At 38.1% G+C, this 26,209-nt stretch overlaps 1 long non-coding RNA gene across 1 annotated transcript in view; it reads right to left on the bottom strand.

Annotated features, from left to right (window-relative positions):
- Positions 1-6,316: 6,316 nt before the first annotated feature.
- LOC132399307 (uncharacterized) overlaps positions 6,317-26,209 on the bottom strand; it is a 72,165-nt gene continuing 52,272 nt past the window's right edge. Inside the window, exon 4 of the long non-coding RNA XR_009513950.1 lies at positions 6,317-6,443. This is a non-coding gene — a long non-coding RNA (uncharacterized LOC132399307). The remainder of the gene's footprint in view (positions 6,444-26,209) is intronic.

The raw sequence follows: 26,209 nt of genomic DNA, 5'->3' as shown, positions 1-26,209 counted from the left end.
CTGCATCTAGCCTGTCCAATCCCTTTAGAATTTTATACGTTTCAATAAGATCCCCCCTCAATCTTCTAAATTCCAGTGAGTATAAGCCTAGTCGATCCAGTCTTTCTTCATATGAAAGTCCTGCCATCCCAGAAATCAATCTGGTGAACCTTCTCTGTACTCCCTCTATGGCAAGATTGTCTTTCCTCAGATTAGGGGACCAAAACTGCGCACAATATTCTAGGTGCGGTCTCACCAAGGCCTTGTACAACTGCAGTAGAACCTCCCTGCTCCTGTACTCAAATCCTTTTGCTATGAATACCAACATACCATTTGCCTTTTTCACCACCAGCTGTACCTGCATGCCCACCTTCAATGACTGGTGTACAATGACACTCAGGTCTCGTTGCATCTCCCCTTTTCCTAATCGGCCACCATTCAGATAATAATCTGTTTTCCTGTTCTTGCAACCAAAGTGGATAACCTCACATTTATCCTCATTAAATTGCATCTGCCATGAATTTGCCTACTCACCTAACCTATCCAAGTCACCCTGCATCCTCTTAGCATCCTCCTCACAGCTAACACCGCTGCCCAGCTTCATGTCATCCACAAACTTGGAGATGCTGCATTTAATTGCCTCGTCTAAATCATTAATATATATTGTAAACAACTGGGGTCCCAGCACTGAGCCTTGCGGTACCCCACTAGTCAGTGCCTGCCATTTTGAAAAGGTCCCATTTACTCCCACTCTTTGCTTCCTGTCTGCCAAACAATTCTTTATCCACATCAATACCATACCCCCAATACCATGTGCTTTAAGTTTGCACACTAATCTGTGTGGGACCTTGTCAAAAGCCTTTTGAAAATCTAAATATACCACATCCACTGGCTCTCCCCTATCCACTCTACTAGTTACATCTTCAAAAAATTCTATAAGATTCATCAGACATGATTTTCCTTTCACAAATCCATGCTGACTTTGTCTGATGACTTCACCTCTTTCCAAATGTGCTGTTATCACATCTTTGATAACCGACTCTAGCATTTTCCCCACCACCGATGTCAGCCTAACCGGTCTATAATTCCCCGGTTTCTCCCTCCCTCCTTTTTTAAAAAGTGGGGTTACATTAGCCACCCTCCAATCCTCAGGAACTAATCTAGAATCTAAGGAGTTTTGAAAAATTATCATTAATGCATCCACTATTCTTGGGCTACTTCCTTAAGCACTCTGGGATGCAGACCATCTGGCCCTGGGGATTTATCTGCCTTTAATCCCTTCAATTTACCTAACACCACTTCCCTACTAACATGTATTTCCCTCAGTTCCTCCATCTCACTAGACCCTCAGTCCCTTACTATTTCCAGAAGATTATTTATGTCCTCCTTAGTGAAGACAGAACCAAAGTAGTTATTCAATTGGTCCGCCATGTCTTTGTTCCCTATGATCAATTCACCTGTTTCTTATAGCCTTCTCCTGCTCTATGGGCATCATTTATTTTAATTCTCAGAGTGCTAAGCAGCTGCTTAGAGGAGCCCATGGCTGCTGATGGTTGGGACAAGGTTTGAGGAGTCAGGGTATTTATAAAGCTTTGAGATTTGCATCCCCTGGTCTTTCCTAACGATGACTGTGAACAAGCCATAGCCCTAACAAGCTAATTAAGGTCTGAGACCTTGGTAAAAGTTATCTGAGAGCTCAAATCTCTTGGGGTGCCCAAACCTTTGCATTTTCTGTTTATATTTTCAATTCTCCAGTACCTACAATTTATTCATTTTCATTAAAAATGACTAATTGCCTAAAACATTGTGAGGTATTTCAAATGCATGATAAGTTCTCCAAATAAAGGTCAAGACCTTCTCTTTCATAAAATTTCACTCTCTTGCTATTAATTTGCTTTAGCTTATTTAAAAACACAATCTTCTTCACCACAGCTACATTTTCAGATTTGAATTATAATGAGATTTCTTTGTTTTATAACAACTAATTAATTAAATGAAGAAAAATAAGCAAGCAGAATTCTGTGTTGACTGTGTGAAAATAGATTTTAAACATTGAACGATAACAGATTACTATACCAGATCTCCACTTCTTTTTTTTTGGCAGTTACTGAGATATCTAAATATTTACCAGCAACAAAGTAAGGTTTACATGAAATTTTGTCTTTACTTGTTTGTTATACTGATAATTGAAAACACTTTGCAAGGATAAATATAGCACTTATGTACAAAAAAGGGGCAATAGTACAAATGTATCTTTCAACTACTTATGCTTATATACTTTGATGGAGAAAAGAGATGCCAAGGTACTTCACATGTGAGGTACCTACTCCTGCACCTACTGTCTATTGTCTATTGAGTAATCAAATAAAAGTTGTAATTAAGCTGAAGAATGTTGCAATAGGATACACAGACAAGATAGGATTTAGGGATGTTTCCAAAGTGAGGCTGGGGCCAATGACTGAAAACAAGCTACTTTAGGTTGGAATGGCTGTGGGATATGGTTGAGGTGTGAAGAACAGATCTGTCAGAAGCATTTATAGTTCAGAATATGGTAATGCTTACAGTTCCAGAGGAAGTGAGTTATGAAAAGCATGTTAACAAAGGATTTAAACAATTTGAATTAAAATTATTGTGGGAACAAGCTGTGTGATGAGATATGGAGTAATTCAATGAGATTCCAAGTGATGACCAAGTGAGACCTGAGCGTTCTGAATTAATTGAAGCTTACAAAACATGAAGATTGAGAATGCAGTAGAAAAGAATTGAAACATTTGAAGCTTAAGATGTCAAAGAGGTGGTTGGAAGAACAAGCATCAAATGAACCAACAAAGGGAAAGCTAGCAGTTTTGCAAAAGTAAAACCGAATGGTCTTTGAAATGGAGAGGATATGGTTAGCCCTTCTTTTCTGTATCTTTTTCTCTAATGTGAGAAAAGGTGCAAGAGAGAAGATAAAGGAAGTCATGATTGAAATGAGCTGAGAGAATGCATGAGGTGAGATCAGCACCAAAAACTACGTACTTCTCAGTGAGGCACCAACAGCATGAAGAGAGGTTTGGCTTGCTTGGAATGGTCTAGGGAAATCTAAATGGATGAACAGTGGAGGTGATAAGTGAGTTCACATTTACTGATCATGATTAAAGTGAAAGTGACAGGAAGAGCACTTTAAAGAGACAGTTGTTAATGAGGAAAAGAAGCCTATCCAGTATTCTCTTAGAGTATGTTTGTTTCTGTGCCTACACTCTCACACTACTGGAAAATTATGTATATTTTATGTACACGTCCTTTAGCAAGTTTTTCTTTACCGATTTCAATGCATGTTGCTTTAAGGATTTTCTACAAGTGTTTACCCACACAAAAAAGTTCAGTAAAACTAAAGTACATGAATTTAAATCCATATATAAAGATTATATATACTTTAGAAGCAACAATTAAGATATATTTTGGAAAAAAATATAAATCAGCATACTGTATTATCACTAATTTGCACCATTCATTCCTCCTGAATGTTTAATGCTGATAGTGGACACACAGAAAAAATAAAATGATTCTGCTTTTTACCTCTGTCATCCATCATTTTAATGAGATCAAAAATATAATTGAAGAAAAATGATCCAGCTGTGCATATACTGCTGGAAATATGTGTTCATCAGCAAGTACATGGCTTAAAATGACTCCATTAGTCCTTGGAGTTGCAGAACATTTTTGAAATAAAGTGAATAAACAGTTTGGACATATTTAGAATACATTAATAAACAAAGCGTTCTGAGCTTTTGTGTATTGACTCTCATGTTTCAGTATTTGTACTCATTAAGGATATTTAATAGTGACACATACTGTACAATACTGGAAGTCTTGAACAACACATACACAATGCTAGAGGAACACAGCAAATGAGCAGCACGAATGGAGGAGAATAATCAGTCAATATTTTGGCTCCCTCCCCTTGTTCCCACCTCATTCTGCCTTCTGACCCTTTCCTTTCTAGTCCTGTTGAGGAATCTTGGCCCTAAATGTTGACTATTTATTTCCTTCTATAGATAAGGCCATAAGGCCAGAAAACATATAAGCAGAATTAGGTCATTTGAATCTGCTCTTCCATTCAACCATGTCTGATTTATTATCTCTCTCAACCCTATTCTCCTGCCTTCTTCCCATAACCTTTGACTGCCTGACTAATCAAGAACCTATCAACTTCTGGTTTAAATATGCTCAATGTCTTGCACTCCATAGATATCTGTGGCAATGAATTCCACAGATACACTCCCCTCTGGCTAAAGAAATTCCTCCTCCTCTCTGTTCAAAATGGACGGTCCTCTGTTCTGAGGTTGCGGCCTCTGGTCCTAGACTCACTCATTATAAGAAACATCCTCTCCACGTCCTCTTTATTTAGGTCTTTCAATATTTGATGATTTTCAATGAGAAACCCCCACCCAATCTTCTAAACTCCAGTAAATACAGGCCTAGAGCCTTCAAAAGCTCATCATACTTTAAACCTTTCATTCTCCAAATCATTCCTGTGAACCTCCTCTGGACTCTCTCCAATTCCAGCATATCTTTTCTTAGATAAAGGGCCTAAAACTGCTCACAATACTCCAAGTGCAGTCTGAGTAATGCCTTATAAAGCCTGAACATTACATCTTTGCTCTTATATCCTAGTCTTCTTGAAATGAATGTTAATGCATTTGCTTTCCTCAACATTGACTCAAACTGGATGTTAGGCCTTAAGGAATCCTGCACAAGGACCCCCAAGTCTCTTTGCACCTCTGATATTTGAATTTTCACCCACTTAGAAAATAGTCTATGCCTTTATTCCTTCTACCAAAGAACATGACTATACATTTTGCAACATTACAGTCCATCTGCCACTTCTTTGCCATCCTGTCAGTCCTTCTGCAGACTCTCTGCTTCCTCAAAACTACCTACCTCTCCACCTATCTTCATATCATCCACCAACCTGGCCACAAAGCCATCAATTCCATCATCCAAATTGTTGACATATATAGTGAAAAGAAGCAGTCCCAATACTGACCCCTGCCAAATACCACTAGTTACAGGCAACCAACCAAATAGGCCCCTGTTATTCTGACTCTTTGCCTTCTTCCAGTCAGTCAATCTTCAATCCATCCTAATATCTTTCCTGTATTTCCTGTAATACCATGTGCTCTTATCTTGTTAAGCAGCCTTGTGTGTGGCACCTTGTCAAAAGCCTTCTGAATATCCAAATAAAAAACATCCATTGATTCTCCTTTGTCCATCCTTCTTGTTAACTCCTTAAAGAATTCCAACAGATTAGTCAGGCAAGATTTCTCTTTAAGGAAACTATGCTGACTTTAACCTACTTTATCATGTGCCCCCAAGTACCCCAATACTTCATCCTTAATGATGGATTCCCACACCTTCTCAACCACTGAGGTCAGGCTAACTGGCATCTAATTTCCTTTCTTCTGCCTCCCTCCCTTCTTGAAAAGTGGAGTGACATTTGCAATTTTCCAGTGCTCTGGAACCATTCCAGAATCTAATGATTCATTAAGATCACTAATAAGGCATTCACATTCTCTTCAGGTATCTCTTTCAGGGTGTATTCCATCTGTCCCAGGTGACGTAACAACTTTCAATCCATTCAGCTTCCCAAGCACCTTCTTCTTAGTAATAGCAACTACACTCACTTCTATCCCCTGACAATCATGAATTTCTGGCATACTGTTAAGTGTCTTCACAGATGCAAAGTACTTGTTAAGTTCAAATGCTATTTCTTCTTTGTCCCCTATTACTAGTTCTCCAGGGTTATTTCCTAGCAGTCCGATATCCACTCTTGCCTCTCTATTACTCATTATACTGTATATCTGATAAATCTTATAGTATCCTCTTTTATATTATTAGCTAGCTTATCTTCATATTTCATCTTTTCTCTCCTTATAGCTTTGTAGTTGCCTTCTGTGGGTTTTCAAAAGCTTCCCAATCCTCTAAATTTTCACTTTTTTTTATATTATAGCTCCTCTCTTTTGCTCTTATGCTGACTTTGTCAGGCACAGTTGCCTCATCCTCCCTTTAGAATACTTCTTCATCTTTGGGATGTATCTCTCCTATGTTTTACATATTGGCCCCAGAAACTCCAGTCATTGCTGTTCTGACATCATCCCTGCTAGTGTCCCCTTTCAATCAACTTTGGCCAGCTTCTCTCTCATGCTGCCTGACTTGCTGAGTTCCTTTAACAATTTATTGATTTTGCTTAGAAATACAGCATGGTAGCAAGCCCTTCCGACCCATTGAGCCTATGCCACCCAATTATACCAATGTGACCAATTAGCCTACTAACCTACTAACCCTTTGGAATGTGGGGAAAGCCAGGGCACCTGGAGGAAGCACATGCAGTAATGGGTAGAACATACAAAATCCTTGCAGACAGCGGCGAGAATTGAACCCAGGTTGCTGGCGTTGCCATCAGTGTGCCAGCCCATTTTAATCTGTTAAATGACAGCAGAATTAATTTAGTTACAATTCTCTCAAACAAATTGGTTTGACACAATATAGTTGAGAACAATGGTAATGTGGTTTTGTCACTGAACTGCTTATCCAGAAAAGTGACCAGAAATAATCTGCAGCCATCAGTCGAATCCCACCATGGCTTATGAGAAATTTATATTCAATTAGTTAAATAATTCTGAATAGAAAGCTGGTTTCAAGATTGTAGATTTATATGCTAACGGCAGATTGTTTGGACTCATTATCACAGAGCAACATGGACCTTCCATTGTTTACTGATATCCTTTGGGAATGAATATCTGTTGTCTGTCCTATAGAGTATGTGACTGGAGCCATACTGGAGGTTAAGTCTTAACTGAATAAAATATTCAGTTTAAGGACCATTTAGGATGGCCAATTAATGCTAACCTTGACAGTAATGACCATCAACAATGACCATCCAGAAATAAGCACTACTTCAGTCCTTTTAGAACTGAGATGCAGAGAAATTACTTTAGTCAGAGGGTGGTAAATCTATAGAATTTGCAACGAGCAGCTGTGGAGGCCAGTCATTGAGTGTATTTAAGACAGAGATAGATAGGTTCTTAAATAGCCAGGGCGTCAAAGGATATGGGGAGAAGGTAGGGGAGTGAGGATGAGTGGAAGAATTGGATCAGCCCATGATTGAATGGTGGAGCAGACTCGGTGGGCCGAATGGCCTACTCTGCTCCTATATCTTATGGTCTTACGAATTTCAATGAAATTCAGAACAATGAAAAACTAGCTGTAGATTGAAGGCAGTAAACAAACACAAAATTACAGCTGGAGTATGACTGCAAAGTAACATTATCTTAACAGAGAATAAACAGCTGAAATCTATAAACCTATGAAGCTTTTTAGGTTTGCCATATTTTGCATTGCCAAGTGTTCTTGTCTTAGGTAGCCTTGTTGTACACCAAAGATTCAAAGTACATTTATTACCAAAGAATGTATAAATTATACAACCTTGAGATATGTTTTCTCACAGGCAGCCGCAAAGCAAGAAACCCCAAAGAACCCAATTAAAAAAGTAAAGACCAGCCCCCAATGTGCAGAGAAAGAGAAAAAAAACACAAATCATGAATACAATTAAGCGAGCAACAACAACAACATTCTGAAGCAAAGTGAGTCCCCAGATCTGAATTCATGGAAGGCCCAAAGCTTTGGTGTCCACTCATCATATTAGCGGACATGAAGCACAGCAGCCGGGGGTTAGTCTTACAGCCTCCGCATTGCAGAGAGAGGAGCTCCCAGTCTATCTGGGTCAGCATTTAAATTGTCCGAACAGAGCATCATATCTTGCATTAGGGCCCAAGCTCTGCTACAGCAGTTGCTCTGGGCCTACAAAACGCCTCACAATGATTCGCTTCGGGCCTAGATTTCACTGACAAAGAAGCTGCACTCAACCTCTCCAAATCGGCTCAGTGCTTCCAGCAATCCTCCCTCACACCTGGGTTACTACGACGGGCATTGGAACTCCTCTGCCACGACTTCTCCTATCTGAATCATTCACTCCAACCAGCATGTCTCCAACTCCAAGTGCGTCGATTTTACAGCACACCTCTCAAATTTGCTTCGCCTTCACTCATAGTTTACGATAATAGTTCACCACAATTTTCTTAAAAGAAAGTGTACTAGTCATGCTTTTAATTGAGTTTCTTTGCTTTCAAACTGCCAGTAAGCTGTTGCCGCATTTGGTAGCACTATCTTAAACCAGGTTATTTTTGCTCCTTTTTTAACTGCAAAATATGAATTCAGAATGTGATGTAAGTGAGCCAGGCCTGCTACCATGTGGCAGCTTAGACTCCCCTGGAGAAAAAGATGCTGGAAGGCAGGAAAGAGGATTTGAAACAGCAGGCTGTTGTGATCCTAGAGAAAAACACTAAAGTCAAGGATGAGCAAAGGATGTTCTAGAGGAATTGGGGAAGTATGTTTGTAGATAAAAACAAAATCTACACAATAACCAACATGGAGAAAAATTAATGAAATCCAAAGAGACTTACACGTACTCATAGAGTGGTGTGACCAATATTGTTTTGTTTAAATAAATATGGTATTGTAGCGGTGTGCTACATGCAGTGCTAAAATAACGACACGGAGTCGGTAAACTACAATCCACGATGATTTTATTCGAACTTTACAGCCTTGCTTTAAAGCCTCCCTCATCCCGCCCTCCCCGGGTGCGGATGCTGTAAGGGACACGTACTCACAAACCCCCCCAGGCTTTTTCCCTTTGTTGGTGAAGCAGAACTGGCGCCCTTTTGGGACTGGCCTTTGTGCCGGCGCGCTGGCTATTTGTGAGCCGGTTCGAGTGCGCTAGGAAGTGGGTCGCCACAGTATTTTGGAAGGGCTGCAGTAAGACCAACCCAGATATTACCGCACACAGATCACTGGAGGTTAAGAACAATGTAAAATAGCAGCTCAAACGGGACGGTCATTGACTGCATTGCTAGACCTTTTGACATGAGACAGAACAGATCTCTTTTGGAATACCACGCTGAGTTTTAGACTCCACTTATTAACCCAATTTCATTCTGAGTAGTGGAGGCTTTGGAAAAGGTCCTGAACAGATACAAGTTTGATGCATAACTGAGAATATTTAAATCCAATTACTCTGAAAGGTTCAAACAACAGATTTGTTTACTTAAGATCAGGGTGGACTTACTCTGAAGCCTGTAGAGAAGCAGAAATTAATAATGAGAAGAATAGTATTCTTACAGATTACTCAGTTTGGTGAGTATCAAGGGAACTGACAGTACTTCGTAAGAGATGGCATTAATTAGTTTTTCTTCTCATAGAGCAATAAGCCTCCTGAAATTCATTACTGATTGATATGGGTTTGTGTTAACTTTCTGGATGTGTTGACAAGACTGGGATTGCTTTTTCTTTGAGGAAATGATTACATTAAAAAGAAAATATTTGTCTTTGAAGACAACACTTGGTCCCCTGGTCAATTGAATCATCTGGATTGCTTTTAAGTAGGCTGGGGAAATGGTGGGGGGGGCGGGCAGGGGCAATGTAAGGTGGAATTTTTCAGTGTAATTATTTCCTTATTTATCTACTGGATCTTCTTACTTGCCCTCTTTGCTATGGAGGTGGGATTGAGGAAGAAGTGTGAAAGTTATGTTGCTTTGCTTACCATTGAATGGGAGAGGCTTAATATTTTCCTACTGTCTGTTTTGTATATTCATGCTGGACAGGAAATGCAAGGTTTGTCACTCAGTGTACAAATATTTGGCACCACGTAGTTACATAAGTAAAATAACATGTTAGTTTTCAAAAAATGCAAACGTAGGAAGAAATTCTTCATATAATTGCTATGTATTTGGTCAGGAACAAAAACACTAATGTTAACTAATATTAGATTCTAATACCCTAATTGCAGCTTTTAAAAGAAGTTTACTGCATAAACAAACTTAATAGTAGGTTAAATTATACCAAATATTTTGTTGAGTTTGTTGTGGGATGGAAGAGAATGAACACAATGATTTCATTATTTAGGACTAAATCTGAACTGTAGGAACTAGAAAAAAATGCTTCACCACATTTCAACCTGATCAATTCACATTAAAAATATTGAGCAGATGATATGAATAGAAAGGAAAAGGGATCAAATGGTTCAATGCTTTCTGTTCCACATACTGTAGCTTTCTGTTACCGACTCCCTGTAATCTCCTCAGCAGCAGCACCCCACCCCCGCCACCTCCGGACAGAAGTTTCCGATATGTGTAAATACTTGCAGTTTTCAAATGACATAGAAGAAAGCAAACTAACATTATATTTATTCTTTACTACTTACTTTCAACCTTAAAGAAAAATAGCTGAATATACATAGATTATTTTGTATAATTTTTAACTCTTTTTTTTACTATCAGCCCTAAAGGAATGATTTGTTATTGTCAATAATTTTCTTCATAAACAACTAACAGGAAGAATGATGTAAGATGAGATTGCTCAGTTTTTGTTCTTTTGATAGACAACTGAGAATGTATTATGCAGCTAAAGGTGTTCCAGCAATAAACTAAATAGTCTGGATTTATTTTTAGTTCCTATTCGTGAACTTAATTTTTAACTAACTACTGTAGCTATTTCTTTAACATTTCTGAGAACAGCGTTCAGTAATGCTGGTACACAATAAACTGAAAGAGTGAATTTCTTTTAGAGGGCAATCATACTAGTTTACTAATATGGCTGCAAGCTTCAATACTCCATTAATCTACAACTTTTCAGTCCACAAACATAACTATTTCATTGAGAACTTCTGGAAACTTTTGCTGGCACCTATGGCCTGCTCACAGCCTAGGGATCCACAAGTACTACATTGAGAGGATGGTCACAACTGCCAACTGATAGAAAATATCAATGCAAAGAAGGTCAGGAGGATTCTGCTATATTAGCTAAAGCCTGGACAACAGGCTGGAGCCAAGGAAGTGTGTTCTAAAATTCCCAATAAACAATTCTTCACATGACTTGCTGAAGCATAGTGGTTGAGATACTGGTCTTATGGCAGATCTGGAATATAATTATGAACTGCACTCAGAAGCAAAGGAGTTTTAATTCTGCTAACTAAATGAGATTGGCTATAAAACCTAATACCTATAATGGTAACCACGAAACTAATGCTAAAGAAATTCATATAGTTCATCAGTGGTCTATCATCTTAACCCATTCTGGTCTATACATGACTTCTGATTCATTGATGTGGTCTCGCAGCTTCCTTCTGAAATGCTTCAACAAGTAGCCTGGTTGCAAAGGTAATTGGGGAGGCCAACAAATACTGACCACAGAAGCTGCGTCCACCTCCAAGAATGAATGAAAGATTTGCAGTTATGTCAGTGACAGCTCAAAGCAGCTCCTAAAAGCCAATGTCGTCTCCGAAGTTCAAAATCGCAGAATGTAAGAGAAAAAGTCTGAGGAGATTTTTAAGTAGCACAGACATTTCTGAATTGAGTGCTTTGAAAATAATCTTTTATTGTTTTACAACACTGAATCCCAAAGGATTTAATTTGGCTTTTTTGACACTGGTCAACAGAAAAGACTCTTTTGTGTCAAAGTGAAAACAAGTCTCCACAAAGTGATCTAAATTAATTTCAAATATAAAACACAAAGTAAATGATTGCATAAGTATTTACCCCCCCACACATCTTTAATATGACACAATAAATCATCACTAGTACAGCCAGTTAATTTTAGAAGTCGCATGACTAGTTAAATGGAGATCTGTGTACAGTCAAGTTGTTTCAATTAATTGTAATAAAAATATACCAGTATCTGGAAGGTCCAACTGCTGGTGAGTCAGTATCCTGGCAAAAACTACACCATGAAGACAAAAGAACACTCCAAGCAACTCCACCGAAAGGTTATTCCAAGTTACTGAATATCCCTTGGAGTGCAGTTAAGTTAATCATCAAGAAGTGGAAAGAATATGGCACAGCTGTAAATCTGCCTAAAACAGGCTGTCCTAAAAAAACTAGGCAATCGTGCAAGAAGAGGACTAGTGAGGGAAAACACCAAGAGACCTATGACAACTCGGAAGGAGTTACAAGCTTCAGTTGCCGAGATGGGACAGACTCTGCATACAAAGGCTATTGCCTGGGTGCTTCACCAGTCGCAGCTTTATAGAAGAGTGACAAAGAGAAAGCCCCTGTTGAAAAAAAACTCATATGACACTTCAGCTAGAGCTAGCCAGAAGGCAAGTGGGAGACTCTGAAGTCATCTGGAAGAATGTTCTATGGTCTGATGAAACCAAATTTGAGTTTTTTGGCCATCAGATTAAACACTGCACATCATCAAAAACTCACCATCCCTACCAAGAAGTGTGGTGGTGACTACATCAAGCTGGGTGGATGCTACACTGCAGCAGGCCCTGGAAGGCTTGTGAAGGTAGAGAATTAAATGAATGCAGAAAAATAAAGGGAAACCCTGGAGGAAAACCTGATGCAGTCTGCAAGAGAACTGCGACTCGGGGGAAGATTTGTCTTCCAGCACAACAATGACCCCAAGCATAAAACCAAAGCTACAGAGGAATGGCTTTAAAACAACAAAGTTAATATGATGTACAATGACTATGAAGTCCTGATGAAGGGTTTCGACCCGAAATGTTGACTGCTTCTTTCAATGGATGCTGCCTGACCTGCTGAGTTCACCCAGCTTTTTTGTACGTCTTGATGTGACCACAGCATCTGCAGTGCACCTTGTGTTAACAAAAGTTAATATCCTGTGTGGCCAAGTCAGACTCCAGACCTCAATCCAATTCAGAACTTGTGGCTGGACTTGAAAGGGGCTGTTCACTCATGATCCCCATGCAATCTGACAGAGCTTAAGCAGTTTAATTAAAGAAGAATGAGGAAAAATTGCAGTGTCCAGATGTGCAAAGCTGATAGAGACCTATCCACACAGACTCAAGACAGCCAAAGGTGCATCTACTAAATACTGATTTGAAGGTGGTGAATACTTATGCAATTACTTATTCTGTGTTTTATATTCATAATTAATATAGATAATTTTGTAGAGATTTGTTTTCACTTTGATACAAAACTGTATGTTTCTGTCGATCAGAGTCAAAAAAAGCAAAATTAAGCCCACCGTGAATCAATGGTGTAAAACAATAAAACATAAAAGCTTCCAAGGGAACTTTTTATTGGCACTGCAAGTGTCAGTGTTTCCAAAACAGAAGAATATGATACAGTTTCATTCACAATCACAAAAATGATAATTCATTCCATAATTAGTATTACTATTCTTTACACATCCTACATGCTAACTGCACTGTTTAAACATTTTGACAAGATTGACCATGCTTCCACAATTCACAAAAAGATTGAAATTAATTTACAGTGCACTCAAAAATACCATACATTACTAAATTCAAGATCAAGAAATTCAAGATCAGCATCTCTAGAAGTGCATTCCCTTAGTGTGGTTGGATCTAAATACCTTCAAGTACAATGCGTGTGCATACATGTTTTGACACAAGGTTAGCAATCAGCTTCCATAAATTATAAGCTTTATTACGCTAAGTCGATTTCTTATACGATAAGTAGAAAGATAACATAAAACCATATTTCTTGAATGCATAATAGATTCCTCATTAAAGAAACTGTTGACTTGATAAGATCAGCTGATTTAGCATTACTAACTGAACTGAATTGACTATTACTTACATCCTTCACATACATGAGGAGTAAAAATCTTTATGTTACATATCCACTCAAATGTGCAATTATGGTAACTTATAATAAATATTATGTACAACAGGACAATATAACATACAAATACAGTTGTGTCAGCATCAATTAATCAGTCTGATGGCCTGGTGGAAGAAGCTGTCTTGGAGCTTCTTGGTCCTTGTTTCCCGGATGGTAGCAGCTGGAACAGTTTGTGGTTGGGGTGACTTGGGTTCCTAATGATCATTTGGGCCTTTTTTACACACCTGTCTTTGTAGATGTCCCTGGATAGTGGGAAGTTCACATCTACAGATGCGCTGGGCTGTCCACACCACTCTCTGCAGAGTCCTGCCATTGAGGGAAGTACAGTTCCCATACCAGGCAGTGATGCAGCCTTTCAGCATGCTCTCAATCGTGCCCCTATAGAAAATTATTAGGATTTGGGAGTCCAACCAAACTTCTTCAACTGTCTGAGGTGAAAGAGGCTCTGTTGTGCCTTTTTCACACACAACCGGTATGTACAGACCACGTGAGATCCATACTTTGAGAATGAATTCATAGGTATCATTTTATGTAAATACGTGTATGTTTTAATGTAATCTGCTTTGCTTTCAATTCTGGGACTTCAGTCATTTTCCATACCTTTAGATAATATATTCCATTCCATGGATAAGCAAGAAGATTAACCTTGGAATGAAATAATCTATAGATGGTGAGTATATACATAAATATATATCAGTTAACATTTGGCACGGGAGATATCTTTTGACTATCATCACCAATAAACAACGTTCCCTCTAAAGTGTGCATATGTGTGTGTGCACACTCCTTTTGCACAGAGGAATTTAAACTGCACACAAAAGGTTGTCACCTTCTATTTCATTCGCATGTTAAGTATATTTCATGATTGTACGTAATCACATTTCCTTTTCCAGTTTCTGATGTGGATGGTGTTGACAACATCGAGTTTGCGATGATGTGTCTGCATATTTTAGAACTGGCTTATTTATACTGCTTTTTTTATTGAAGAAATTATTCAGTGTGCACATGTTGTTGTCATTGGGAAAAAATTTGCACAGCACAGGACTCTTGCACATGCTGGTAATTACAAATTCAAGTGAACATTGCCAATAAAGCAGATATTCAACATTATTTTTACAAAACATTATTTTTAATTCAAGCAGTAGTGAACCAGTTTCTGAACTATAAGTTCAGTCCCAAAGGGTACAATCAACTGTGCATGAAACATTAAGTGAATGGGTCTGGTCATTCTTTAGTTTATGGCACATGTGCTATTTCTCCTAATTGAAGGGTATCTCATCTTTTGAGGCTCTAGCAATTTCCTTGTTCAAAGACAGTATCCACAGCATGAGCTTTGCTAAATACAGTATATACTTAGAATTTAAAGTACCTTGCAATGCATTCACTCAAGTGTGACAGTCAAACACGTTATTATAACAGTACACCATTGGACATTCTCTCCCTAGTGACATTTAAAGTTTTACTAGTAATGCAATATGCCAGAGTTTGCATTACATAATGATGAGAGCTATTTTATTATATTCAGATTGCTTCTTATCATTATACTTTCTTCTTAATATCAAAATTTAAAAAAAACTGATCTTAAAATTTAGAGCTTCAATTCTCACTGCATTAATATGAAATTATGTTATATTATAAATTAAATTTGACTCCATTAAAAGAAAGCTTTGAAAATGCTTGTTCAGCTTTCCAGACCTTAAGAATAGAATTCCCTCCCTAAATTTCTTTGCTGCTACAATTCCCTTTCATAAGTCACATACCTAAAGCCATCTCTCTATCCAAGGATTCAGTCACCTGTGTGAATTCTTCTAAGATACCCAGTGCCAAATCATCAGATTACATTGTTGGCTGGTCTGCTATGTATGCTAAAGGCACAATGGCCTAAAAAATTAGATTACATTATTTCCATGGTGATAGTATGGAGAATAACATTACTTAGGATGTTAGTTTACATCATTCCAAAGAAAACTTTCATTGGTCACACCTAGAATATCCAATCTTGCATGTTGTTACTTCTTCAGTGCTAGTGTCATTTAGAATTACCTTCCTGGATTAGGTCCCATTCCAGTCCAATGCTAGGAACTGAAGCAGGTCCTCTTAAACTGTTTGAATTTGTTTATTCACTACAGATCCACCTACCCAGAGAATGATTGCCAAAGACACTCCACCTGCAAATCCTCCCTCACACATCCCATTTACCACAAGATAGCTGACTAAACCCCAACCACCTTCTTCCGCTATACCCAACCACACCTTGAAGGTCCCCACCAGGCCCCCGATATGTATCCTCTCTCCTTCTCAAGAGACAGGAATCATCTCAAATCCCATTGACTCTTCATAGGTGGAAAAGATAATCTGCTATAAAGAACACCATCTATTTTATTATGTAGGATTCCAATCATGATTAAAAAAAGACAGGGCCAAAATTACGTATCTGTGAAATTCTATGAACCAACCACAAGGCAGAACGTAATCTACCATACAATTTAAAACTGCTGCACTACTAAACTCTAATCTTACACCATGGAAACAGTTGGTCCAACTCATCCACAATGACCAGTTGGCACCCTTTCATATCAATTACATTCCACAGTACTTGGACAATAGTCTGTTATATCTGGGTGACTCAGGTACTCATCCAGACATTTCAGCATCCCAGATTCAACCCCTCACAGGCAATGCATTCTGAGGCAGGGCTTTTTAGCTGCCCTACTTAACCCCTCTTTTTCAACGTCCAAAGTACAAAGTAAAAATTTATTATCAGAGTATATACACGTCATCACATACAACCCTGAGATTCTTCTTATGTGGGCATACTTAGCAAATCTATACAACGGTAACTGTAAACTTTAAACATCAAAAACTGTAAACTAACTGGTGCAAATGCAGATATAAATAAATAGCAATAGATAACGAGCATGAAATAACAATAGTCCTTAAATGAGTGTAGCTATCCACTTTTGTTCAAGAGGCTGATGGTTGAGGAGTAGTAACTGTTCTTGAACCTGATGGTGAGAGTCTGAGGCACCTGTGCTTTCTACTTAATGGCAGCAGCCTTAAGGTTGGCCTTTCCTGGCTCAAATTTATTTTTCTCCAGGAGGGCCAACTGTTAGAGCAATTTTTGGGTTTAGCACATTTACGTTTAGCAAATTACTCCTCGCCCACCAATCTTCAAATCTGAACGTAAATTGTAGATTTAATTTAAAAGAACCATAGGTTCCTAAAAGCTGTGTATCACAGACCTGACAATGCTGATTAAAATTCATTTGGATGTTTGTGGTGTTTGATGTGTACAGGAGGTGTGCAGTTTGTGCATAGTTGTAAAGAAAGCATTGTAAATATGGAATTGTCCTTTGATGTTTGGCACATAAAATATTGAGCCCCGCGTTTAGCCTGTGAGACCTTTCAACCAAAAGCATCTTCCTATGATGCCTGCTGTACATTGTTTTGCCCAATAAAGAGGCTGCTTCGTACCTACCAGTACTTTTCTCCAGTGACTTCATTCATGCAACAATATCCTCCTCCACTTCTGGGAGACCTAGCTTCTCAAGTCTTTTCTATTAACTGAACTGCTCTGTCCTAGTAAAAAAAAACATCCTGGTGAATCTCCCATGCACCCTTTCTAGTGCCATCACATCCTTCATACAGTCTACGACCAGAACTGTATTAAATAGTCTAGCAGATGTCTGACTATGGCTTTATAATGTGGTAGAAAATCCTCTCTACTTCAATGCATTTCATAACCACATTATCTATTTGTGTTGCCACTTTCTGGGATCCATGGACTTGTACTCCAAGGTCCTTCTGTTCTTCAATACTTCCTAAGTCCTTTCTATTCATTAGTTCTAGCCTTATTACTTACTTACTGCTCTTTATATCTGCTTGCATTTAGAGCAGCAATGAAGGTCCTGTATTTTTGTCTATCTTTGACCATCTTCTCTACTGTACCCCAGGTGTAGTTTGGGGTCTTTATTTCTGCCTCTATGGTATGGCACCAAGTTGACCTTGATCTCCTGTATTTCCTCTGAACTTCAAGGATCCAGTGAAGTGCGATCTTGATGATGGAGTTATCTTCTCTTCTCATCACATGCTCAATCCATCTCCAAAGCCTCCTCATGATGATTCTATCGATGTCCTCTTGATGTCACTGAAGAAGTAGGGTGTTGTTGGAGATTTTTCTTGGCCAGAAGATAAGAAGGATCTTCTGGAGGCTTGTTTGAAAATGACCACAGCTTGACAAGGTCACTCTCTGTCATGTGCTAGAATTCTGACCCATACAAGAGTATGGACAGAACACAAATCTGGTGTAGCTTCACCTTGGTGTGGACTCTGTGCTTGGTTGATCACTATATGTTGCTTATTGTTCTGAAGATGTTTCTGCGTCTGCACAAGATGCCGTCCTTCATCCCACCATCCTGCAGAATGATGCTAGGTGAATCTGTTGATGCTGTATGCCTCAATGAGGATCATGGTCTCAGTCCTTCTCTGGCTGACTCTGAGTCCGACCTGCTCACTAAAGGTAGAAAGGTACTGAGTTTACTCTTTCATATGCTGGGGTGTATGTGATAGTAATGCGAAGTTATCTGCAAAGTCATATGTTGTTTTTATAGCACCACTCAGCCATATGTTCAATATCCCTCCTATATGCTGATCTATCACCACCTTTGATACAGCCTATGACAGTGTGTGTTGTAGGCAAATTTGAAAATGGCATTGGAGTTGTGCTTAGCATATAGTGTAAAGGAAGTAGAGCAGGGAGCTAACCACACAGCCTTGTTGTGCACCTGTTTTCCACTGATTTCAATTTTACCAGGGCTTCCTGATGCACCACTGGTGCCATGTGGATGGTGAAAAGTGTGAAAATGTAAAGACAGCAATGGAAACAGTTGTAAAGGATTGAAAGTCATTGAATGGTTTATTGAATATAATTTATTTTTTGAATAAAGTATATTTTGTTTAATAAAAAAATACATTGTTGCCTTGATATCAAGTGCAGTAAATCTGACCTCTCCTCTGGAATTCGACCCACAGGACCCAGAAAATGCTTTCTCCTCGTTGCTACCATCAGAAGCCTCAAAACTCACACCACCAGTTTCAGGAACAGCAATTACCCTCAACCATCAAAGGGCATAACTTCACTCAACTTTATTTGCCCCATCATTGAAATGTACCCACAACCTATGGATTCACTTTCAAGGACTCTTTATCTCATGTTCTTGATATATATTGCTTATTTACTTTTTATTATTATTTCTTTCTTTTGGTATTTGCAGAGTTTGCTGTCTTTTGCACAGTGGTTGAACACCCAAGTTGGTGTGGTCTTTCATTGATTCTATTATGGTTATTATCCTATTATGAATTTATTGAGTATGCCCACAAGAAAGTGAATCTCACTGTATATGATGCCATATATGTACTTTGATAATAAGTTTACTTTTAACTTTGAATTAAGGGAGAAACACTCCAGTGGATAGAGTTAAAACTCACAAAAAGGAAGACAATTGTAGTTTTTAGATGTCAATCATCGCAGCTCCATGACATCTTTGCAGGAGTTAGGCTCAGCCATCTCCAACTGTATCATCAATGGCCTTCTGATGTCACAGGGTCAGAAGTGGAAATGTTTACTGTTCATTTCACATTATCAAACTCAGCAAATGAAGCAGCCCATTCCAACATAGAACAAGATACTGTTAGTTTTTAAGAATGACAAGAGGCAACTGAATATCATTTAATAAACTGCCAGGCACTGATCATCTCCACTGATCATCCCATACTCTGGATATTCAATGTTATGCTGAACTTCTCAATAATAAGACTATTGGCCACTGTTGACAAGAAATATAGTTGCACCAGAAACATAAATATTGTGGTTACAGATATAGGCAGAACACCAAGAGGTTCACCTCATGACACCTCAAGCATATACACCACCTACAGGAAACATGAAGAATGCAATGGAATATTTGTTTCTTGTCTGTGTTTGTGCAGATCCAACAAAACCCATCAAGACAGTATAACAGAACAGCTATTAGCACAACCAACTCATAGATCTAGGGATCTACTTTCAACTCTGTCTTCAAACGCTGTCTGTGCGGAGTGTGCTTTTTCTCACCTTGAATTCAATGGCTCTGCTAAAAGCCTTAGTTTAACCCACATCCCTAAATTGCACCAGTATTACCTCTCAAGCTAAGGCAAAGGCAAAGATACAAGGAAATGACAGGAAATAGGATTGCTCTGCTGGGAACAGACATAAATCCAAGGAACTGACTTGGCTTGTTTTGTGTTCTAGTAAGTTAAACTTCATAATACTGAGGACTAGAACCTCTTAACCATACTCAATATTAATTTCTTCCAACATCAGAGCTTGGTGGCGGAAATGTGAACCATATACAAAATTCAGTTTGTTAATCTGACAGCACCTTCAACTTCTGCCATTAAAATCAGTAAAGTCAACTGGCTAAGACACATTGGAACACCACATGTTCCCTTCTGAGCTCCACACCATCTTGATTTGGAAAAAAATGTCCCAGATCTCATTATCATTGAGTCTAATACTTGGAATTTTTGGGAAATGTGGGAATCTGCAGCAAATCAAAGGATGGCCAACCACTACTTTCCAAAAGGCAATTATGAATAAGCAATAACGTCAGGTCTTGTCAGTAACACCCACATTCTGAAACAGTAATTAAAAGAGCATAGCACAACAGGCAATACAGGGCCCAAGAGGCTTGAGTATTACTGAATTCTTTGGCAACTAAAATAAAACGAATAAAATAGTGTGTGGCACAACAAACGTTTAGCACCCTTCTAATAATGCAAATAATTTTCTTGTTTTGGCTACCAGTAAATAAAGTCTTAAAAGTAACCATAACTCATGAAATGGAGTGCAGCTCTGTTTCTCTTGGATGCTGCCTGAACTACAGAGTATTAAAAACATTCTCTTTTTTTTATTTTAACAGATTTCCAGGAATTGCAATACTTTACTTCTCTGGTGTATAGCATACAGTTCCAGAACATTTTTCTTTTTTTTCCCCTCTTTCCTTCTCTGTTCTCATTCATCACTTTCTATTCACGTCTTCTCTGAGGGAACCATGTGTGACTAACACAATTATTTATTCAGTTTCACAGGGTCTTCCTAGCATCACAGAGGTTCTCCTTGATCCCTCTAGCCCTTCCTCTACTCTGCAACTTAAAACAGATTTGATCATACCTAATGAAAGGTTATTGGCCTAAAACATATTTGTCTCCAGAAATGCTGCCTGACTTATCATTTCCAACATTTTATGTCTTTGTTTCAGATTTCTAGCATCTGCAATGTTTTGCTTCCAATTCCATGACTATTGGATTAGAAGGCATTTCTTTGAAAAATGATAAGCATTTTTATGATGCTTAAACCACCGTGCAAGAAATTGACGAATTCCACTTTGCACAAGTCTGATTTTCTGTATAGCTATGGCACAGAATACTTTGCCATTATGAGGAATGCTGTACTCAATAGACAGATTCATCTATATTTAGAATGCAGTGTGCGTATTTCATTGAGAACTCAGCAATGATCAAATTAAATGTATGCCTTGTTCATTTGACTCAAATACAGTAACTTTCATTTTTAAAATGATTAGAATATGACCATCAGATTCCACAAATAACTGAAAACACTCTTTATCAATAGTTTATTCACTAAATGAGCCTTTTCATAGGGTTAATTGTGTTTGATCAAACTTCTAAAATAAATACCCAAAACATTTCACAGGAGCAGAAAATGCTTTCTACTAAAATGTATCTATTGAATTGCTATTTGTTTTCTAGCATTTACAATCATGTTTTAAGTTAAAGATCTCAGTTTTTCAAAAGAAAAACCCTGGGCTTTGACTCTTTATGCAGTGACTCACAGAAATGAATTTGAGCTGTGCAGTTTTATTATGTGTACTACACCTCACCATACAATTTGCACCCATATTATGCAGTTATTTATTATTAGAACACTTTTAGCGTTCCACAGAGCAGACTTTCTTCAAATTATTTTCAAAAGCAAAGTTACAAGCAGTAAAAGCTATAACAAAATTATAAGTCGAGTTTGTTAAGGACGTAAAAGTTGTATAAGGAGAAGAACTAAGTAAGGGAAACTGATTTAATTATACACTGACTGTAGGTCCATAACCTCTAAAACTGGAATGATTCTATGATTAAAAGAAAGGGGGAGACAGAGACTTCATATTGTTGTTAACAATTTTTTAACAGTACTTGAAATTTTGAAAACAATTAGTTCTACTGATAATTAGAAAGCATAATTGTTAATTATGCTTTCCCTGGTTATACTCCCCAACTCTTCCACCACTACATTGATGACTGCATTGGTGCTGCTTCATGCACTGTTGCTGAGTTCATCAATTTTATCAGCTTTTCATCTAACATCCACCCTGTCCTTAAATTCACTTGGTCCATTTCTGACATCTCCTTCCCCTTTTTCTATTTCTCTGCCTCCATCACTGGAGACAAACTGTCAACCAACATCTTTTATAAACGTATTCATTCCCATGGTTTTCTTGGTTATACCTCTTCCCACCTTATTTCCTGTAAAAATGCTATTCTCTTTTCATGGTTCCTTTGCCTCCACCATATCTGTACCCAGGAGGCAGTTTCCCATTCCAGGACGTCAGAGATGTCCTTCTTCTTTAAAGAACAGAATTTCCCACCCTCTACTATTGATGCAGCCCTCACCCGCATCTCCTCCATTTCCCATACATCCATGCTTACTCAATATTCCCACCATCTTAATAGCAATAGTCCCTATTGTCTTTACCTACCACTCCATCAGCCTCCACATCCAACCCATTATCCTCTGCAGCTTCTGCCATCTCCAAAGGGATCCTACCATTAAACAAATTTTTATCTTTTCTCCCACCACCCCACAACTTTCCACTGGGATTGCTCCCTCTGTGATCCCTTTGTCCATTCGCCCCTCCCCACTAATCTTCCTCCAGGCACTTAACCCTGCAAGCGGCCTAAGTGCTACACCTGCCCATATACCTTCTCCCTCACCTCCATTCAGGGCTCCAAACAGCCCTTCCAGGTGAGTCAAAACTTCACCTGCACATCTGCTGAGGTCATCTATTATTTCCAGGGCTCCTGATATGGCCCCCTCCACATTTGTGAGACCCATTGTAAATTGGGGGACTGCTTCATCAAGCACCTCCACAACATCCAGCACAGGCCAGACTTCCTGGTGATTCCCAATCCTGTCCAGAAATGTTGGTCTATGGCTGACGCCTGTCTAATATCTCTTCATTCTTCTCGCCTCCCTACTACTGATCCTGGGTCCCCTCCTCCTTTCCTTTCTCCTATGGTCCACTCTCCTCTCCTATGAGATTCTTCCTTCTCTAGCCCTTGACCTTTCCCACCCACCTGGCTTCACCTATCACCGAAGCATTTGGGCTCTCACGACCAGACTATGTAATAGTTTCTTCCCTCAGGCTATCAGACTCCTCAATACCCAGACCCTGGACTAACACCCACTTACTGCCCTCTACTGTGCCTATTGTCTTGTTTATTATTTATTGTAATGCCTGCACTGTTTTTGTGCACTTTATGCAGTCCTGGGTAGGTCTGTAGTCTAGTGTAGATTTTTTTCTGTGTTGTTTTTATGCAGCGCAGTGTAGTTTTTGTACTGTTTCATGTAGCACCATGGTCCTGAAAAAAAAGTCTCTTTTTTACTGTGTACTGTACCAGCAGTTATGGTCGAAATGACAATTAAAAGAGACTTGACGACCTTTCACCTAGCCTCTTTCCTCTCCCCCACCTTTTTATTCTAGCATCTTCCCCCTTCTTTCTCAGGCCTGAAGTAGGGTCTTGGCCCAAAATATTGACAGTTTATTCTTTTCCATAGATGCTCCATGACCTGCTGAGATCCTCCAGCATTTTGTGTGTTGCTTTGAATATCCAACATCTGCTGACTTCCTCATGTTAATAATTGCTAATAGTCTAACACAGCAAACTGGGCACAACAGTACCCAATTGGGCAGCAGGCTTCTACTGACTTGCATGCTCCCTAGGTAGCACTAGAAATATGATCTTTTTTATATATTGAAATCAAATTCTTTTGTCTATTTTTAATATGAATGCCTATTCAAATTGTTTGTTCCTTTGATAACTGATCAATATTATTGGGTTTTCAATTTCCTAACCAGCAGTTTGGAAAGAGTTTGAAAGAACTCTTCCACAAATGTTATAGAGTCAGATCACAAAAGAATGCTCTACAGATATATATTAGAGGGAAGGCAGGCTTCAGTTGAATGCTCCACTTGAAATGAGATAGCACCTCCTTGCTGATTTGAGAATATGCTTTAACATTTTGGAATAGTTTATGAATGCACAACCTCCTGGCTAACTGATAGGAATATACATCGGAACCCATCAGGTACCCTATAGTTTTAATCAGCAGGAGTCCTCTAGTCAATCTTATTATCCTAAGTGCTTATCTTTATAATTCTATACCATTCACAAGGTCTATCACAGGAAGTCAGCACTTACAATCTCTAAAAAAGTTTTTTTTATCTAAATGGCTCAAGTAAGGAAACAAATGTTTCTTAATATGCATGAATGTAAAAAGTTTATACAGAAAACAATAATTCAAAATCCATAACCTTATTCGATCACATTGCTCAATATATTTTTATTAAAGTATTCCTAATCTGCATCTTGGATTTCTGCTCCATCTAGTTTATGAACAATCAATAATATTCATAACATCTGAAACACAAATAAATTAAGTACACTTTCTAAACATGTTTTATGTAGGAGCTGGTATCAAAAAATTAATTATGCAAGCATACAGCCTTGTTTGTGTCCTAGAGTTTTGAGTTACGTGAAAGACTGCTACGTTACAGAAGTAATCACCCTATATCTATAGAAATAATTTGCCACGGAGTTTTGACAAACACACAAGAAATTATCTTTCAACTATTTTAAGAGTTAGGGTTTCAGTTTAGTCTTGTGTTTCCAGATCTGTAATCCAGACCAGTAACTCAACTACTATCTTACAATAAACAATGTGAAGGGTTGTTCCTTGGAAAACTTGGAGCACACATCCTTGACTCCTACTTGTTGTCCTTTTTTCTTTAAGAGATTAATCTGTTGCTATCAAACAGGTCACGTACTACAACAAAAACAATGATTTTTTTAGTGCCTTGTAAAATTTAAGTAATAAATAAAAAGTTCCAAGCTGATAAAATCATCAACATTGGCATCTTGGCAATTATGCTGGATCACAGCTGTCACCATACTTCTTTCTTGTCAATGGCATAAGTACAGGGTTAGAAGGAAAGAAATCTGCAAAAGTTGGTTTTAGAATGAAGAAAGATGCATTTGCAGTCATCTTTTCTGTACAGAAGTTGCTGCAAATGCAGCAGGAAACTGATCAGCACAGATTCTGACATTGATGGTGATCCCTGTGAGGAAATATATTAAACATTTTGAAAATTAATATCAGTAGTTAGCTCAATATCTCACTCAGCCTTGCTTTCTAGATAGTACCATGTTCAATTTACTTAAATAGGCTTGTTAGATTCCAAACCTACTGGAGATGAAGAAAACCTCTTTAGTTAATTCCAATGTCCTGAAGATACTTGTAATATCAAAGAGGCTCTTTTTTGTAAGTACCTCAGATTCACCATGTTCTAGATATAGAGAGCACCTGATCAAAAAATGTAAATGATAAAAACATAATAATTAAGTTTTAAGAGGACTGAATGTGACAGATGGACAGCAAAAAGTTGGCAATTTGGGCAAGTTAAATTAAGGTTAAATATACAAGAATGAGAAATAACATATTTTAGAGGAAAGAATAACAGAATTAAATGCCAAAGTTAAATGGTGTGCAAGAGTGAAGAAACAGGGCAGTTCAAAATCATATTTTAAAAATATTAAATAAGAGATTGATGATCATGCTTATTATAACCATATTAATATATAGTGTGATAGATAGGAGTACCTAGATTTGAAAAAAAAAACAGAATAACAGAACATGACAGTGAGGACAGAATGCTGAACTTACAGTATTGTAACATTGCAGTTAGAATACCATATCCACGTATTTGTGCAAAATATTTAATCAGAGATGTCTGTTTTATTGATGGTTTCTTTTTATTAAGGGAAAAATAAGTTATCAAGCTATTTGAGTGAAATATCCAAAATCATGAAGAAACCTCGTGATGGAAGTTAGGAAACCTTTCCCTTGCTGATTCAGTAATGCTTATTCACAAAAACTGTTTTCAGAAATATGTAAGCTAGAACTAATTCTGAACATAAAAATTTTCACAAGTTCCTAAAGGAAATGAATATTTAAAATAAATTACTTCAATGTAAAAAGTATAATTTAGAACTTTTCTGAAGTTTAACTAAATTAATTTACAAATTAATTTGAACTTAGGTTTCTTTCAAATTCAATTTAATATTCGCTTTAATAAGAATTGAGTACCTATTCTGTTCTTTCACAAATATTGGCATGGTCATCACATCAAATG

Source organism: Hypanus sabinus, chromosome 9 (genome assembly GCF_030144855.1).
Source record: "Hypanus sabinus isolate sHypSab1 chromosome 9, sHypSab1.hap1, whole genome shotgun sequence".
Lineage (NCBI taxonomy): Eukaryota > Metazoa > Chordata > Chondrichthyes > Myliobatiformes > Dasyatidae > Hypanus > Hypanus sabinus.
The sequence above is the reverse complement of the archived record's forward strand: the minus strand, read 5'-3'. Positions and strand labels throughout refer to the sequence as shown.